This window comes from Bombina bombina, chromosome 2 (genome assembly GCF_027579735.1).
Source record: "Bombina bombina isolate aBomBom1 chromosome 2, aBomBom1.pri, whole genome shotgun sequence".
Lineage (NCBI taxonomy): Eukaryota > Metazoa > Chordata > Amphibia > Anura > Bombinatoridae > Bombina > Bombina bombina.
Genome location: NC_069500.1, coordinates 993,324,232 through 993,342,140, shown reverse-complemented (window position 1 = coordinate 993,342,140; position 17,909 = coordinate 993,324,232). Strand labels below are relative to the sequence as shown.

At 34.2% G+C, this 17,909-nt stretch overlaps 1 protein-coding gene across 1 annotated transcript in view; it reads left to right on the top strand.

The window, feature by feature from the left end:
- Window positions 1-17,909, top strand: part of LOC128649957 (collagen alpha-1(XXV) chain-like) — a 368,739-nt gene that overhangs the window by 231,814 nt on the left and 119,016 nt on the right. The window lies entirely within an intron of this gene.

The following is a 17,909-nucleotide window of genomic DNA, read 5'->3' as shown; positions in this document are numbered from 1 at the left end:
AGTCAGCATTTAGTTACCTTGAGAGACATTAGCCACATGTTGCTTAAATTAGTCAACAAAATGTACTCATAGATCACTGTCCACAGTTTACAACTATTGCATCTGTCAATGTTTTCTTAGTTCTGAAGGCACTAATTGAAAATAGCTCATGAAAAGGGGAAAAAGACTGTTGAATTTTGTCACCTACTGTATTTGAAAGTAGATTAATGAGAGTGAAATTGAATAAGTGATTCTAATTTCCCTCCTAAATCAAGAGGATTTATACCTATAAAATAACTTCCAGCCTAAATAAATAGTTAGTATGTTCTCCTTGTGGTATATTAACCCCCGAAGTATAATAATAATAATAATAATAAATAGTTATACTTTCTATTTTATAGAGTGAATATACTCACCTAGATTTTTCAGGTGATATTTCATTTAAAATACTTAAATTACTTTAAGAAAATAATTAGACTATCACTGGTCACATTTATTAGCAAAATAATTTAAATTTAAACGGAAAAGATCTATAAAACTAGGATGGTGGAAATCGAGAAGCTAAACTACCCAGAACTGCAGACGTCAGTGGCCCCATCCAAACAACTGCAGAGTGACTCTGCTCAAGTGGAGATGATACTAAGGGGATTTTGAGATCTTATGGCCTACTTACATGGAGCGAGGGGCACTTCAGTTGCACCAGAAGCAATCCGCCCCTCTCTTAATCAGCCTGGCCTTCACTCCCCCCTTCTCCCTCTCCATGCGCCCAAGGCCGCAACTTCCAGCTGCGAGGGTGCTAGTAGGCACTCCAATCAGGAGGCTCCAAGACCATCAGGCCACTCAAACCGTCTAGTCAACAGTGGGAAGTAAGTTTTAACGCTATGGATTTATGAAGATTAGAACACCTATCCCTATCTTAGCCATAGCCCTTATCAATATTACACAATTACTCAAGCTGTCATCCAAACAGGGAGGGAAGGAAGGCAACTAGACAGCTTCATGTTCTAGAGGAAAGAGGAACAGGAACCGTTACAAGCAGAATATAAAGATAAAGACACTCCCTACCCAATGCAACATTGTTGCAGCTCTCCAACTAATCCCCTTCTCCTATCCCACTCCCTTCCAGCCTTAACCCTTAGGGCGCTGCAAGCCCATTTTAGGGCTTTTTACTTATTTTCTGTTAGATTCAACACAAATTTAAATCAATTTAGCTCAACATATATTAGTGCAAAAAATATTTTCATATTTCCTTTCTACTTTTCATCTACATGTTAGACAGTGTTTTTATTAGTTTACTTCCACTCATATTTTAAATTTGACAAAGGTCAATGCTAAAGGGAGACCATAGACAATTTTGTTCCTGAGGCTATTTGATTACCATTTTTATGCTCTTTTGTAGATCTCTGCAGAAACATGTATCTGAAAAGATCATAGGAGCATTGAACAAGCTTTTTGCCCTCAGCAGGGATTCATAGTTGATCTTTTGGATGATATACAAATTGAGCTGCTTTAAAGACTAAAATGGATTTAAAAAAATAAAAATAATATATATATATTTAAATGGAACATATAGGCCCAGATTTAACAACAAGTGGGTTGACATGGGCATACCTTTATCATTGCACACTACAGGTAGCAATAAACTGTCAATCTCACCAGTCGGAAAAATCAGCGGGGTTTGAGATACGCCACATAACAGTTGGCGTAATGGGGGAAGAAGCAGTGGTTTCAAGTTTGCTGTTTCTTAACTCTTGTCTGCAGTTTCAAATCTCTTAATTTTATAAACGCTAATAGCTACCGCGAGCTCGCAATTTTTTTTTTAATTATTACATGTAACATTTTCTCTTGGTATCCTTTGTTAAAACATAGTTCCTTTTTATAAAAGCATACTGAGGTAGGCCCAGGAGAATATATGTTTATGGCAGCAAAGTTTGCAGCAATGTTATCTAAGTAAATGTGGGGGGAGCTTTAGCTGCAGCAGGCAGTGCTGAGTGACAACTCCCTCCTCCCCACTGCCTGGCCTGTCTTGGAGAGGCCTAGCAAGATGCGCTGTGCGCAGAGGTCGTTCCATGGCCCCCGACCCCCAGCTTTCTGGCCTGAAGCAGAGCAGCTGTGCGCACAGGATGCTCCGTGGCCTCCCACTTCTCCCACTTTCACTAGTTCCCAGCTGGTGATGTGGCCCTGCAGTGGCACAATGGCACTGAAACTCACGACTGATTCCTTTTACCAATGCCCTCCCCCCCTCTGCAGGGCCAAGATTTCCGCCAACTGCATCTGTATTAATGGAAAGGAGCTAAGATTCATCAAAAGATACTAAGATCAAGAGATAACTCTAAAAACAGGAATACATTGGAAAGTTATTTATATTGTATAGTCTAGCTGAATTATGGTCAATTTTTTTATGTATGTGCCTTTAACTTGCTTATATTATCAACATTGGTGAGTTATTCTTTGATCTATGTTTGATGGATTAAAAAATATGAATTAAAACATTTTTATTTGCATTTTTAGCCCATGATGCATAGTATATGATCTTTATCTGAGCTACAAGAAATTATTTTACAAAAGGCAATATTAGGTAAATCAAGATACTGTATATGTTAATATATAGTAGTTAATTATGGAGAAATTTACATTTTGAATGTACATGTACCTTTAGGGGGAACTGATTTGTAACATATTAATAGCTAAAAGTTGAACTGGTCTCGTGTATATCTCTACTGAAAAAAAAAAATACTGGTGCATAAAAGACAGTGATTTTCAAATTTCATTATAATAATTTTTTTGCATAACACTTTTGTTTGCAAAAATACTTCTGAGACAAGTTGTGTGATAACTTTTCTACTATATGCAGGTAAACCCTGTGTGAAAGTATATTGCAGACCTGCTTCTAGTCATTTTTTGGCATTTATCTAATATTATTGTAGTTTATCAGAAAACAAACTGTCTAGACCTGACTTGCCATCCTGACTCCTTTGTCATTTGCATTAAGATGCAGCACCTTGCTTGTTTCCCTGTGTTATTTACCACCATTATTATCCGTGCTTTACTGCAGATTAAATTTACTACATCTAGAGCCACAACAGACAAGGCTACAATGAAATAACATGTTGCCTAAAGTTCCTGTCTTTCTGTGTGTACTCGCTAAACCAATTGTGTCCTGTTTAAATGTTTGAAGACTTTGTCCCTGCTGTTATTCAATACTCATCACACATACTGAAAACACAACTAGATTAAACTGGGCACACAAATCATAAAATATGCACACACAATATAACAGAATGGTGTCTGTAAATACTGAATTGTGTCCATATCCAAATGAGTCCCTCTGCAAGTGGTGGCACAAGCTTGTGAGACTGCAGCAAAATATTTAACACAGGTTTCCTAATTTCAAAAGACAGGTTTTAGTTTCTTGCTTCCATAAATGTCACATTTTATCTAGGTGAAATTACCAGGCCCTGAGAAAGTGTAAACATTTTGTCCCTGGAAGTCAAAAATATGAAACAAAGAACAACTCAAAAACCACCGTAGGGAAGTGGGTTTCTGTTCATTTAAGGACTGTGTAGCATTTTTCTACATTGTGCATCAGCGCGCTTTCCTGACAGGCTAACCACACTAAGTCCCAAATTACATTCTTTTACTTAGACTTTTGCAACTAAATGTATTTGACTGGGGAAAAAAAGCTCAGAAAGGCATTTAAGGAATAAAAGAAAAAGAAGGAGGAAGTCCTAATTGGCAAATTATTCTTTGTTATTTAGTTTGGCTTCCAAGTTGAAAATGACGATAATGAGGATCTTTGTGGGACATGCCCTTGAGGGGAACCAGGATGCTTTTTGTTCAATTACTCTTCAACATGAAGATAGTGAAAGAACATATTGTAGCGTTTAAGCCATCACTTTTTATTGCACAAATATTTTAATTTAATGGTGTTTAAATCTCACCCTACGGATGCTTATATATATTTAGAAATGTTTCAGTGAACTATATGTTGCCAAGTTGTGCTGAAAGGATTTGCTTGTTCAGTGAATTTCCTACTGTTTGACTCACACCGTGAGAAACATTTCTTCCACTGAGTTTTCAATTTGATATGCAATTACAATTATTATATTTCTATTAGGAGATTTTTGTAACAGTCCATTTTCAACCAAATTAACTATTTTATGGTTGAGTGCACGAGTCTTTGAGTTGTTAAGAAAATTTATTTTACTAACAGTGGTCAGTTATACAGTTGTGCATATGCTCTGGACACTTCAGTGGCTAGTTATACATTTACACATCAACTAATGACCCTTTAGTAGCTAGATATACATTTATACATCAGCCAGCTAATGACAGTTCAGTGGCTAGTTATATATTTATACATAAGTTAATGACACTTAATTGGCTAGTATACTTCAGGTGATGACATTTTAGTTGCTAGTAATACATTTAACCATCAGCTGATGATATTTCAGTGGCTAGTTATACATTTATACATCAGCTAATGGCAGTTCAGTGGCTAGTTATACATTTATACATCAGCTAATGGCAGTTCAGTGGCTAGTTATACATTTATACATCAGCTAATGACACATCAGTGGCTAGTTATATGTTTATACATCAGCTAATGGCAGTTCAGTGGCTAGTTAAAAATTTATACATCAGCTAATGGCAGTTCAGTGGCTAGTTAAAAATTTATACATCAGCTAATGGCAGTTCAGTGGCTAGTTATACATTTATACATTATTTAATGACACTTCAGTGGCTAGCTATGTATCATCTGATGACACTTCAGTTGCTATTTATATGTTTATACATCAGCTAATGACACTTCAGTGGCTTGTTATACATTTATACATCAGCTAATGACACTTCAGTGGCTTGTTATACATTTATACATCAGCTAATGACACTTCAGTGGCTAGTTATACATTTATACATCAGCTAATGACACTTCAGTGGCTAGTTATACATTTATACATCAGCTAATGACACTTCAGTGGCTAGTTATACATTTATACATCAGCTAATGACACTTCAGTGGCTAGTTATACATTTATACATCATCTGATGGTAGTTCAGTGGCTAGTTATACATTTATACATCAGCTAATGACACTTCAGTGGCTAGTTATACATTTATATATAAGCTAATGACACTTCCGTGGCTAGTTATACATTTATATATAAGCTAATGACATTTCAGTGGCTAGTTATACATTTATATATAAGCTAATGACATTTCAGTGGCTAGTTATACATTTATACATCAGCTAATGACACTTCAGTGGCTCGTTATACATTTATACATAATCTGATGACATTTCAATGGCTAGTTATACATGTATACATCAGCTGATGACATTTTGAAATTTCAGTGGCTAGTTATACTTTTATACTTCAGCTGATGACAGTTCAGTGGCTAGTTATACATTTATACATAAGCAGATGACAGTTCAGTGGCTAGTTATACATTTATATATAAGCTAATAACAGTTCAGTGGCTATTTATACATTTATACATAAGCTGATGACAGTTCAATGGCTAGTTATACATTTATATATAAGCTAATAACAGTTCAGTGGCTAGTTATACATGTATACATAAGCTGATAACAGTTCAGTGGCTAGTTATACATTTATATATAAGCTAATAACAGTTCAGTGGCTAGTTATACATTTATACATCAGCTGATGACAGTTTGATGGCTAGTTATACATTTAGTATATATAAGCTAATAACAGTTCAGTGGCTAGTTATACATTTATACATCAGCTGATGACAGTTCAGTGGCTTGTTATACATTTATACATCAGCTAATAACACTTCAGTGGCTAGTTATACATTTATACATCAGCTAATGACACTTCAGTGGCTAGTTATACATGTATACATCATCTGATGACTCTTCAGTGGCTAGTTATACATTTATACATCAGTTGATGACATTTCAGTGGCTAGTTATATATTTATACATCATCTGATGACAGTTCAGTGGCTAGTTATACATTTATACATCAGTTGATGACATTTCAGTGGCTAGTTATATATTTATACATCAGCTGATGACAGTTCAGTGGCTAGTTATACATTTATACATCAGTTGATGACATTTCAGTGGCTAGTTATATATTTATACATCATCTGATGACAGTTCAGTGGCTAGTTATACATTTATACATCAGCTAATGACATTTCAGTGGCTAGATACATATTTATACATCAGCTAATGACACTTCAGTGGCGAGTTATACATTTATACATCAGCTAATGGCAGTTCAGTGGCTAGTTATACATTTATACATCAGCTAATGACACTTCAGTGGCTAGTTATACATTTATACATCATCTGATGACACTTCAGTGGCTAGTTATATATTTAAACATCATCTGATGACACTTCAGTGGCTAGTTATATATATATATATACATCATCTGATGACTCTTCAGTGGCTAGTTATACATTTAAACATCAGTTGATGACATTTCAGTGACTAGTTATACATTTATACATCATCTGATGACACTTCAGTGGCTAGTTATACATTTAAACATCAGTTGATGACATTTCAGTGGCTAGTTATATATTTATACATCATCTGATGACTCTTCAGTGGCTAGTTATATATTTATACATCATCTGATGACTCTTCAGTGGCTAGTTATACATTTAAACATCAGTTGATGACATTTCAGTGGCTAGTTATATATTTATACATCATCTGAAAACACTTCAGTGGCTAGATACACATTTATACATCAGCTAATGACACTTCAGTGGCGAGTTATACATTTATACATCAGCTAATGGCAGTTCAGTGGCGAGTTATACATTTATACATCATCTGATGAATCTTCAGTGGCTAGTTATACATTTAAACATCAGTTGATGACATTTCAGTGGCTAGTTATATATTTATACATCATCTGATGACTCTTCAGTGGCTAGTTATATATTTATACATCATCTGATGACTCTTCAGTGGTTAGTTATACATTTAAACATCAGTTGATGACATTTCAGTGGCTAGTTATATATTTATACATCATCTGATAACACTTCAGTGGCTAGATACACATTTATACATCAGCTAATGACACTTCAGTGGCGAGTTATACATTTATACATCAGCTAATGGCAGTTCAGTGGCGAGTTATACATTTATACATCAGCTAATGACACTTCAGGGGCGAGTTATACATTTATACATCATCTGATGAATCTTCAGTGGCTAGTTATACATTTATACATCGTCTGATGACACTTCAGTGGCTAGTTATAAATTTATACATCAGCTAATGGCAGTTCAGTGGCGAGTTATACATTTATACATCAGCTAATGACAGTTCAGTGGCTAGTTATACATTTATATATAAGCTAATAACAGTTCAGTGGCTAGTTATACATTTATACATAAGCTGATGACAGTTCAGTGGCTAGTTATACATTTATATATAAGCTAATAACAGTTCAGTGGCTAGTTATACATTTATACATCAGCTGATGACAGTTTGATGGCTAGTTATACATTTAGTATATATAAGCTAATAACAGTTCAGTGGCTAGTTATACATTTATACATCAGCTGATGACAGTTCAGTGGCTTGTTATACATTTATACATCAGCTAATGACACTTCAGTGGCTAGTTATACATTTATACATCAGCTAATGACACTTCAGTGGCTAGTTATACATGTATACATCATCTGATGACTCTTCAGTGGCTAGTTATACATTTATACATCAGTTGATGACATTTCAGTGGCTAGTTATATATTTATACATCATCTGATGACAGTTCAGTGGCTAGTTATACATTTATACATCAGTTGATGACATTTCAGTGGCTAGTTATATATTTATACATCAGCTGATGACAGTTCAGTGGCTAGTTATACATTTATACATCAGTTGATGGCATTTCAGTGGCTAGTTATATATTTATACATCATCTGATGACAGTTCAGTGGCTAGTTATACATTTATACATCAGCTAATGACACTTCAGTGGCTAGTTATACATGTATACATCATCTGATGACTCTTCAGTGGCTAGTTATACATTTTTACATCAGTTGATGACATTTCAGTGGCTAGTTATATATTTATACATCATCTGATGACAGTTCAGTGGCTAGTTATACATTTATACATCAGTTGATGACATTTCAGTGGCTAGTTATATATTTATACATCAGCTGATGACACTTCAGTGGCTAGATACACATTTATACATCAGCTAATGACACTTCAGTGGCGAGTTATACATTTATACATCAGCTAATGGCAGTTCAGTGGCTAGTTATACATTTATACATCAGCTAATGACACTTCAGTGGCTAGTTATACATTTATACATCATCTGATGACACTTCAGTGGCTAGTTATACATTTAAACATCATCTGATGACACTTCAGTGGCTAGTTATATATATATACACATCATCTGATGACTCTTCAGTGGCTAGTTATACATTTAAACATCAGTTGATGACATTTCAGTGGCTAGTTATACATTTATACATCATCTGATGACACTTCAGTGGCTAGTTATACATTTAAACATCAGTTGATGACATTTCAGTGGCTAGTTATATATTTATACATCATCTGATGACTCTTCAGTGGCTAGTTATATATTTATACATCATCTGATGACTCTTCAGTGGCTAGTTATACATTTAAACATCAGTTGATGACATTTCAGTGGCTAGTTATATATTTATACATCATCTGATAACACTTCAGTGGCTAGATACACATTTATACATCAGCTAATGACACTTCAGTGGCGAGTTATACATTTATACATCAGCTAATGGCAGTTCAGTGGCGAGTTATACATTTATACATCAGCTAATGACACTTCAGTGGCGAGTTATACATTTATACATCATCTGATGAATCTTCAGTGGCTAGTTATACATTTATACATCGTCTGATGACACTTCAGTGGCTAGTTATAAATTTATACATCAGCTAATGGCAGTTCAGTGGCGAGTTATACATGTATACATCAGCTTATGGCAGTTCAGTGGCGAGTTATACATTTATACATCAGCTAATGACACTTCAGTGGCGAGTTATACATTTATACATCATCTGATGAATCTTCAGTGGCTAGTTATACATTTATACATCGTCTGATGACACTTCAGTGGCTAGTTATACATTTATACATCACCTAATGACACTTCAGTGGCTAGTTATACATTTATACATCAGCTAATGGTAGTTCAGTGGCTAGTTATACATTTATACATCAGCTAATGGTAGTTCAGTGGCTAGTTATACATTTATACATCATCTGATGACTCTTCAGTGGCTATTTATACATTTATACATCATCTGATGACACTTCAGTGGCTAGTTATACATGTATACATCAGCTAATGGTAGTTCAGTGGTTAGTTATACATTAATACATCATCTGATGACACTTCAGTGGCTAGTTATACATTTATACATCATCTGATGACATTTCAGTGGCTAGTTATACATTTATACATCATCTGATGACACTTCAGTAGCTAGTTATACATTTATACATCATCTGATGACACTTCAGTGGCGAGTTATACATTTATACATCATCTGATGACACTTCAGTGGCGAGTTATGCATTTATACATCATCTGATGACACTTCAGTGGCTAGTTATACATTTATACATCATCTGATGACACTTCAGTGGCTAGTTATACTTTTATACTTCAGCTGATGACAGTTCAGTGGCTAGATATATATTTATACATCAGCTGATGACAGTTTGATGGCAAGTTATACATTTATAGATAAGCTAATAACAGTTCAGTGGCTAGTTATACATTTATATATAAGCTAATAACAGTTCAGTGGCTAGTTATACATTTATACATAAGCAGATGACAGTTCAGTGGCTATTTATACATTTATACATAAGCAGGTGACAGTTCAGTGGCTAGTTATACATTAATACTTCGGCAGATGACAGTTCAGTGGCTAGTTATACATTAATACTGCGGCAGATGACAGTTCAGTGGCTAGTTATACATTAATACTGCGGCAGATGACAGTTCAGTGGCTAGTTATACATTTTCACATAAGCTGATGACAGTTCAGTGGCTATTTATACATTTATACATAAGCAGATGACAGTTCAGTGGCTAGTTATACATTAATACTTCGGCAGATGATAGTTCAGTGGCTAGTTATACATTTATACATAAGCTGATGACAGTTCAGTGGCTATTTATACATTTATACATAAGCTGATGACAGTTCAGTGGCTATTTATACATTTATATATAAGCTAATAACAGTTCAGTGGCTAGTTATACATTTATACATAAGCAGATGATATTTCAGTGGCTAGTTATACATTAATACTTCGGCAGATGATAGTTCAGTGGCTAGTTATACATTTATACATAAGCTGATGACAGTTCAGTGGCTAGTTATACATTTATACATAAGCTGATGACAGTTCAGTGGCTATTTATACCTTTATATATAAGCTAATAACAGTTCAGTGGCTAGTTATACATTTATACATAAGCTAATAACAGTTCAGTGGCTAGTTATACATTTATACATAAGCTAATAACAGTTCACTGGCTAGTTATACATTTATACATAAGCTAATAACAGTTCAGTGGCTAGTTATACATTTATACATAAGCTAATAACAGTTCAGTGGCTATTTATACATTTATACATAAGCTAATAACAGTTCAGTGGCTAGTTATACATTTATACATAAGCTAATAACAGTTCAGTGGCTAGTTATACATTTATACATAAGCTGATGACAGTTCAGTGGCTATTTATACATTTATACATAAGCTGATGACAGTTCAGTGGCTATTTATACATTTATACATAAGCTGATGATAGTTCAGTGGCTATTTATACATTTATACATAAGCTGATGACAGTTCAGTGGCTATTTATACATTTATACATAAGCTAATAACAGTTCAGTGGCTAGTTATACATTTATACATAAGCTAATAACAGTTCAGTGGCTAGTTATACATTTATACATAAGCTAATAACAGTTCAGTGGCTATTTATACATTTATACATAAGCTAATAAAAGTTCAGTGGCTAGTTATACATTTATACATAAGCTAATAACAGTTCAGTGGCTAGTTATACATTTATACATAAGCTGATGACAGTTCAGTGGCTATTTATACATTTATACATAAGCTGATGACAGTTCAGTGGCTATTTATACATTTATACATAAGCTGATGACAGTTCAGTGGCTAGTTATACATTTACATAAGCTGATGACAGATCAGTGGCTATTTATACATTTATACATAAGCTAATAACAGTTCAGTGGTAAGTTATACATTTATACATAAGCTAATAACAGTTCAGTGGCTAGTTATACATTTATACATAAGCTAATAACAGTTCAGTGGCTAGTTATACATTTATACATAAGCTGATGACACTTCAGCGGCTAGTTATACATTTATACATAAGCTGATGAAAATCATTGGCTAATTATACATTAATACTTCGGCAGATGACAGTTCAGTGGCTTGTTATACATTTATACATAAGCTGATGACAGTTCAGTGGCTAGTTATACATTTATACATAAGCTGATGACAGTTCAGTGGCTATTTATACATTTATACATAAGCTGATGACACTTCAGTGGCTAGTTATACATTTATACATAAGCTGATGACAATCATTGGCTAATTATACATTAATACTTCGGCAGATGACAGTTCAGTGGCTAGTTATACATTTATACATAAGCTGATGACAGATCAGTGGCTATTTATACATGTATACATAAGCTGATGACAGTTCAGTGGCTAGTTATACATTTATACATAAGCTGATGACAGTTCAGTGGCTATTTATACATTTATACACCATCTGATGACACTTCAGTGGCGAGTTATACATTTATACATCATCTGATGACACTTCAGTGGCGAGTTATACATTTATACATCATCTGATGACTCTTCAGTGGCTAGTTATACATTTATACATTAGCTGATGACATTTTTAAATTTCAGTGGCTAGTTATACTTTTATACTTCAGCTGATGACAGTTCAGTGGCTAGATATATATTTATACATCAGCTGATGACAGTTTGATGGCAAGTTATACATTTATAGATAAGCTAATAACAGTTCAGTGGCTAGTTATACATTTATATATAAGCTAATAACAGTTCAGTGGCTAGTTGTACATTTATACATAAGCAGATGACAGTTCAGTGGCTATTTATACATTTATACATAAGCAGATGACAGTTCAGTGGCTAGTTATACGTTAATACTTCGGCAGATGACAGTTCAGTGGCTAGTTATACATTAATACTGCGGCAGATGACAGTTCAGTGGCTAGTTATACATTAATACTGCGGCAGATGACAGTTCAGTGGCTAGTTATACATTTTCACATAAGCTGATGACAGTTCAGTGGCTATTTATACATTTATACATAAGCAGATGACAGTTCAGTGGCTAGTTATACATTAATACTTCGGCAGATGATAGTTCAGTGGCTATTTATACATTTATACATAAGCTGATGACAGTTCAGTGGCTATTTATACATTTATATATAAGCTAATAACAGTTCAGTGGCTAGTTATACATTTATACATAAGCTGATGACAGTTCAGTGGCTAGTTATACATTTATACATAAGCAGATGATAGTTCAGTGGCTAGTTATACATTAATACTTCGGCAGATGATAGTTCAGTGGCTAGTTATACATTTATACATAAGCTGATGACAGTTCAGTGGCTAGTTATACATTTATACATAAGCTGATGACAGTTCAGTGGCTATTTATACCTTTATATATAAGCTAATAACAGTTCAGTGGCTAGTTATACATTTATACATAAGCTAATAACAGTTCAGTGGCTAGTTATACATTTATACATAAGCTAATAACAGTTCAGTGGCTAGTTATACATTTATACATAAGCTAATAACAGTTCAGTGGCTAGTTATACATTTATACATAAGCTAATAACAGTTCAGTGGCTATTTATACATTTATACATAAGCTAATAACAGTTCAGTGGCTAGTTATACATTTATACATAAGCTAATAACAGTTCAGTGGCTAGTTATACATTTATACATAAGCTGATGACAGTTCAGTGGCTATTTATACATTTATACATAAGCTGATGACAGTTCAGTGGCTATTTATACATTTATACATAAGCTGATGACAGTTCAGTGGCTATTTATACATTTATACATAAGCTAATAACAGTTCAGTGGCTAGTTATACATTTATACATAAGCTAATAACAGTTCAGTGGCTAGTTATACATTTATACATAAGCTAATAACAGTTCAGTGGCTATTTATACATTTATACATAAGCTAATAAAAGTTCAGTGGCTAGTTATACATTTATACATAAGCTAATAACAGTTCAGTGGCTAGTTATACATTTATACATAAGCTGATGACAGTTCAGTGGCTATTTATACATTTATACATAAGCTGATGACAGTTCAGTGGCTAGTTATACATTTACATAAGCTGATGACAGATCAGTGGCTATTTATACATTTATACATAAGCTAATAACAGTTCAGTGGTAAGTTATACATTTATACATAAGCTAATAACAGTTCAGTGGCTAGTTATACATTTATACATAAGCTAATAACAGTTCAGTGGCTAGTTATACATTTATACATAAGCTGATGACACTTCAGCGGCTAGTTATACATTTATACATAAGCTGATGACAATCATTGGCTAATTATACATTAATACTTCGGCAGATGACAGTTCAGTGGCTAGTTATACATTTATACATAAGCTGATGACAGTTCAGTGGCTAGTTATACATTTATACATAAGCTGATGACAGTTCAGTGGCTATTTATACATTTATACATAAGCTGATGACACTTCAGTGGCTAGTTATACATTTTTACATAAGCTGATGACAATCATTGGCTAATTATACATTAATACTTCGGCAGATGACAGTTCAGTGGCTAGTTATACATTTATACATAAGCTGATGACAGATCAGTGGCTATTTATACATTTATACATAAGCTGATGACAGTTCAGTGGCTAGTTATACATTTATACATAAGCTGATGACAGTTCAGTGGCTATTTATACATTTATACATAAGCTAATAACAGTTCAGTGGCTAGTTATACATTAATACTTCGGCAGATGAGAGTTCAGTGGCTAGTTATACATTTATACATAAGCTGATGACAATCATTGGCTAATTATACATTAATACTTCGGCAGATGACAATCATTGGCTAATTATACATTTATACATAAGCTGATGACAGTTCAGTGGCTAGTTATACATTTATACATAAGCTGATGACAGTTCAGTGGCTAGTTATACATTTATACATAAGCTGATGACAGTTCAGTGGCTAGTTATACATTTATACTTAAGCTGATGACAGTTCAGTGGCTAGTTATACATTTATACATAAGCTGATGACAGTTCGGTGTCTTGCTATAGATTTGCGTGTCAGCTGATGACATTTCATGGAAACATATTCTATAATGTATTACTGTGACTGTAATGGTAGTTGTGTTAAACATATGAAAACAAAAGCTTGTATCATGTTAGGTTGAAGATGTTTACTGAAACATCCAAGGGGAAAGCACTGTACTTTGTCAGGTGTATCTAATAGGGGTGACACACAATGCAAGTCCATCTGCAAAGTAGAATTTATATATTTTTAGGGGTAATTGCAACATGCGGCTGAGATTTCAGCACCAGCTTTTGGGGTCAATTTATTAATGTGCGAGCAGACATGATACAATGCAGCGTATCATGTCCGCTGCATACGCTGTCGGCATTTGTCATTGCACCAGCAGTCCTTGATACGATCGGGTTGATTTCTGTCTGCCGCCTCAGAGCAGGCGGACAGGTTATGGAGCAGCGGTCTTTAGACTGCTGCTTCCCGGGCAGCCTGAAGGCTCGCCGGAAACACGTGGCATCAAGCTCCATATGGAGCTTAATAAATTGAAAACTTAAAGGGACACTAAACCCAAAAGTTTTCTTTCATGATTCAGATAGAGAATACCATTTTAAACAACATTCCAATTTACTTATATTATCTAATTTGCTTCATTCTTTAGATATCCTTTGCTGAAGAAATAGCAATTCACATTGGTGAGCCAATTACATGAGGCATCTATGTGCAGCCACCAATCAGCAGCTACTGAGCCTATCTAGATATGCTTTTCAGCAAAGGATATCAAGACAATGACGCAAAATAGATAACAGAAGTAAATTAGAAAGTTGTTTAAAAGTGCATGCTCTTTCTAAATCATGAAAAAATTGGGTTTTGTGTCCCTTTAATGTTGAAAATGCAGGAACAAAGACTGTGAGTTATGTTGTTTAAACCGATTCAAAGTATTATCCCATTATTCTTTATTTTAATTACACACACTCTTAAGTTCTAGCTGCTGTTGTTTTCACCTATACTTTGCAGTCAAATGTTGCATTTTATTTAAATGAAAACATGTTTTTACAGTGTTATACATTACACGCAGTTTAGATGTTAGTACAAATCCTAAAGTATCCTTGACACAGGAACATAACCATATAATTACTCTTAACAGTGCTCCTTGTATAAGAGGAATCTAAAATATTTAATTCCTTCTAGTGAAAAATATATTTTAGAGAAAAAAAAATGTGCAGATATGAATTCTTGTATAGGCTTTCAAAAGCTACAGGATAGATTTGACACCTATATACCCTGGCAAAGGATGTTTTTTCAAGCATTTCATTTGGACAATTTTGATTGGGAAGGGTACTGTGTCAATACTGTATGGACAATTTGCTTTCAGAAAGTGTATATATATATGTGTGTGTGTGATAACTTATTTATTTAATATGCAAGCTTTAAAAAGCCCAACTTCATCTTCTTTCTAAGAATTTCAAAGCATCTTGAGGAATGTACACCCCATGCAGCAGCCTCTCTGTTATTCAGACAATTCTTTCTGTTTATTACTGGAAAAGAATTGCTTGCAAAAGCTTCATATTTTACAAGCTTCTTTAGGTTTATTTAAATTAAATGATGCCTATAGAGGGATGCAAAGTACTTCATAAATACATATTCTATAAATTGAATCTCTATGCCAACTCTGGTAGATTGTGATTTAAAGAAAGGTCTTTAAGTGTTGGTTAGTTAACCACAAGATGTTTGAGTGATTTCAGTATTTCTCTCTTACCTGTATTAATAATGCGGCCTTAAAGGGACACTAAACCCAATTTTTTTCTTTCGTGATTCCGATAGAGCATGAAATTTTAAGCACCTTTCTAATTTACTCCTATTATCATTTTTTCTTTGTTCTCATGTTATCTTGATTTGAAAAAGCAGTACTGTAAGCTTTAGAGCCGGACAATTTTTTGTTCAGCACCTGGGTAGCACTTGCTGATTTGTGGCTAAATGTAGCAAACCAATCAGCAAGCGCTACCGAGGTGCTGAACTAAAAATGGGACAGCTCCTAACCTTTTATTACTGCTTTTTCAAATCAAGATAACATGAGAACAAAGAAAAATTTGATAATAGGAGTAAATTAGAAAGTTGCTTAAAATGTCATGCTCTATCTGAATCATAAAAGAAAAAAATTGGGGTTAGTATCCCTTTAAAGTGCAATTATGTTGCTCACATTTTGTTTTGTACAGCTAAAAAATACACATTTATTTCCTGCCCCCTGTATGGCTCACCCTTGTCCCAAAATGTAGTGTGTCCTATATAAAGACTAGCACTATATATTACACCTTCTGATACCATAAACACTTCTTCATAGACTAAATACTGCATGTGAATTTCACCCAAAGTGCAGGCCCCAGTGCGTGTGCCCCTCTTTCCCTGCCCAAATGGCAGGCCTGCCTCCACGTTATCTTCATACCTTCTATCTCCTTCCTCTATAGCCATTTATACTGTAAGTACTTCAGACCAGGACTGACTTGTTTTACTAGTATGCATTTCTAAGTAGAAATCTGTTTTATTGTACCCCTGTGCATAAGTGGCAAGTATTAATGTGTTTTCCTGTTTATTTACATTCATGTAATACAGTGGCGCATTATAAATAAATAATAATAACAATTAATAAATAAAACATAATTTGCCTTTTACTTCTAAAATGTATTTAAAATCTACACAGGTGCCAGATTTAAAAAGGGGGTTTATGTTCCTCTTTACTCATGTAACATCAATCAGAAGAGGACATATGCAATTTATTTATCTACAACTAGATATTGTTTAGTGTTAAACAGCATTACTGGATCAGTAATACGCTCATGTAATATTCCAGTATCTTTAGGAATAGCAGAATAGCCAAGAAGTGGATTGGATATTTCAGGTCCTAAGTTCATTTTCTGATACACAACAACTTCCTCCTATACTGAGGTGACCTTTAGGATAATTACATACACACAAGACACCTTTATCCCAAACCAAAGCAGACAGAAGTACATTTGCAGTATCTCATTGTCTTAAAAATCATTAAATGGACATTTAAGGGATATGAAACCCAAAATTATTCTTTCCTGATTTAGAGCAAATAATTATAAACAATTTTCCATTTGATTTCTATTATCAAATTTGCTTAATTCTCTTGGTATCCTTTGTTGAGGGGGCAGCAATGCACTACTTGGAGCTAGCTGAACACATCAACTGAACCAATGAGAAGAGGTATATATGTGCAGCCACTAATTAGCAGCTAACACCCAGTAATGCATTGCTGCTACTGAGCCTACCTAGATATTGTTTTCAACAAAGGATGCCAAGAGAATGAAGCAAATTCGATTATAGAAGTTAATTGGAAAGTTGTTTAAAATTGGATGCTATGTTTGAATCATGAAAAAAAACTTTTGGGTTTCATGTCCCTTTAACTCATGGAAGACGAAAATGCTGTCCAAGTTAAACACCACTAATTGAATAATGTGAG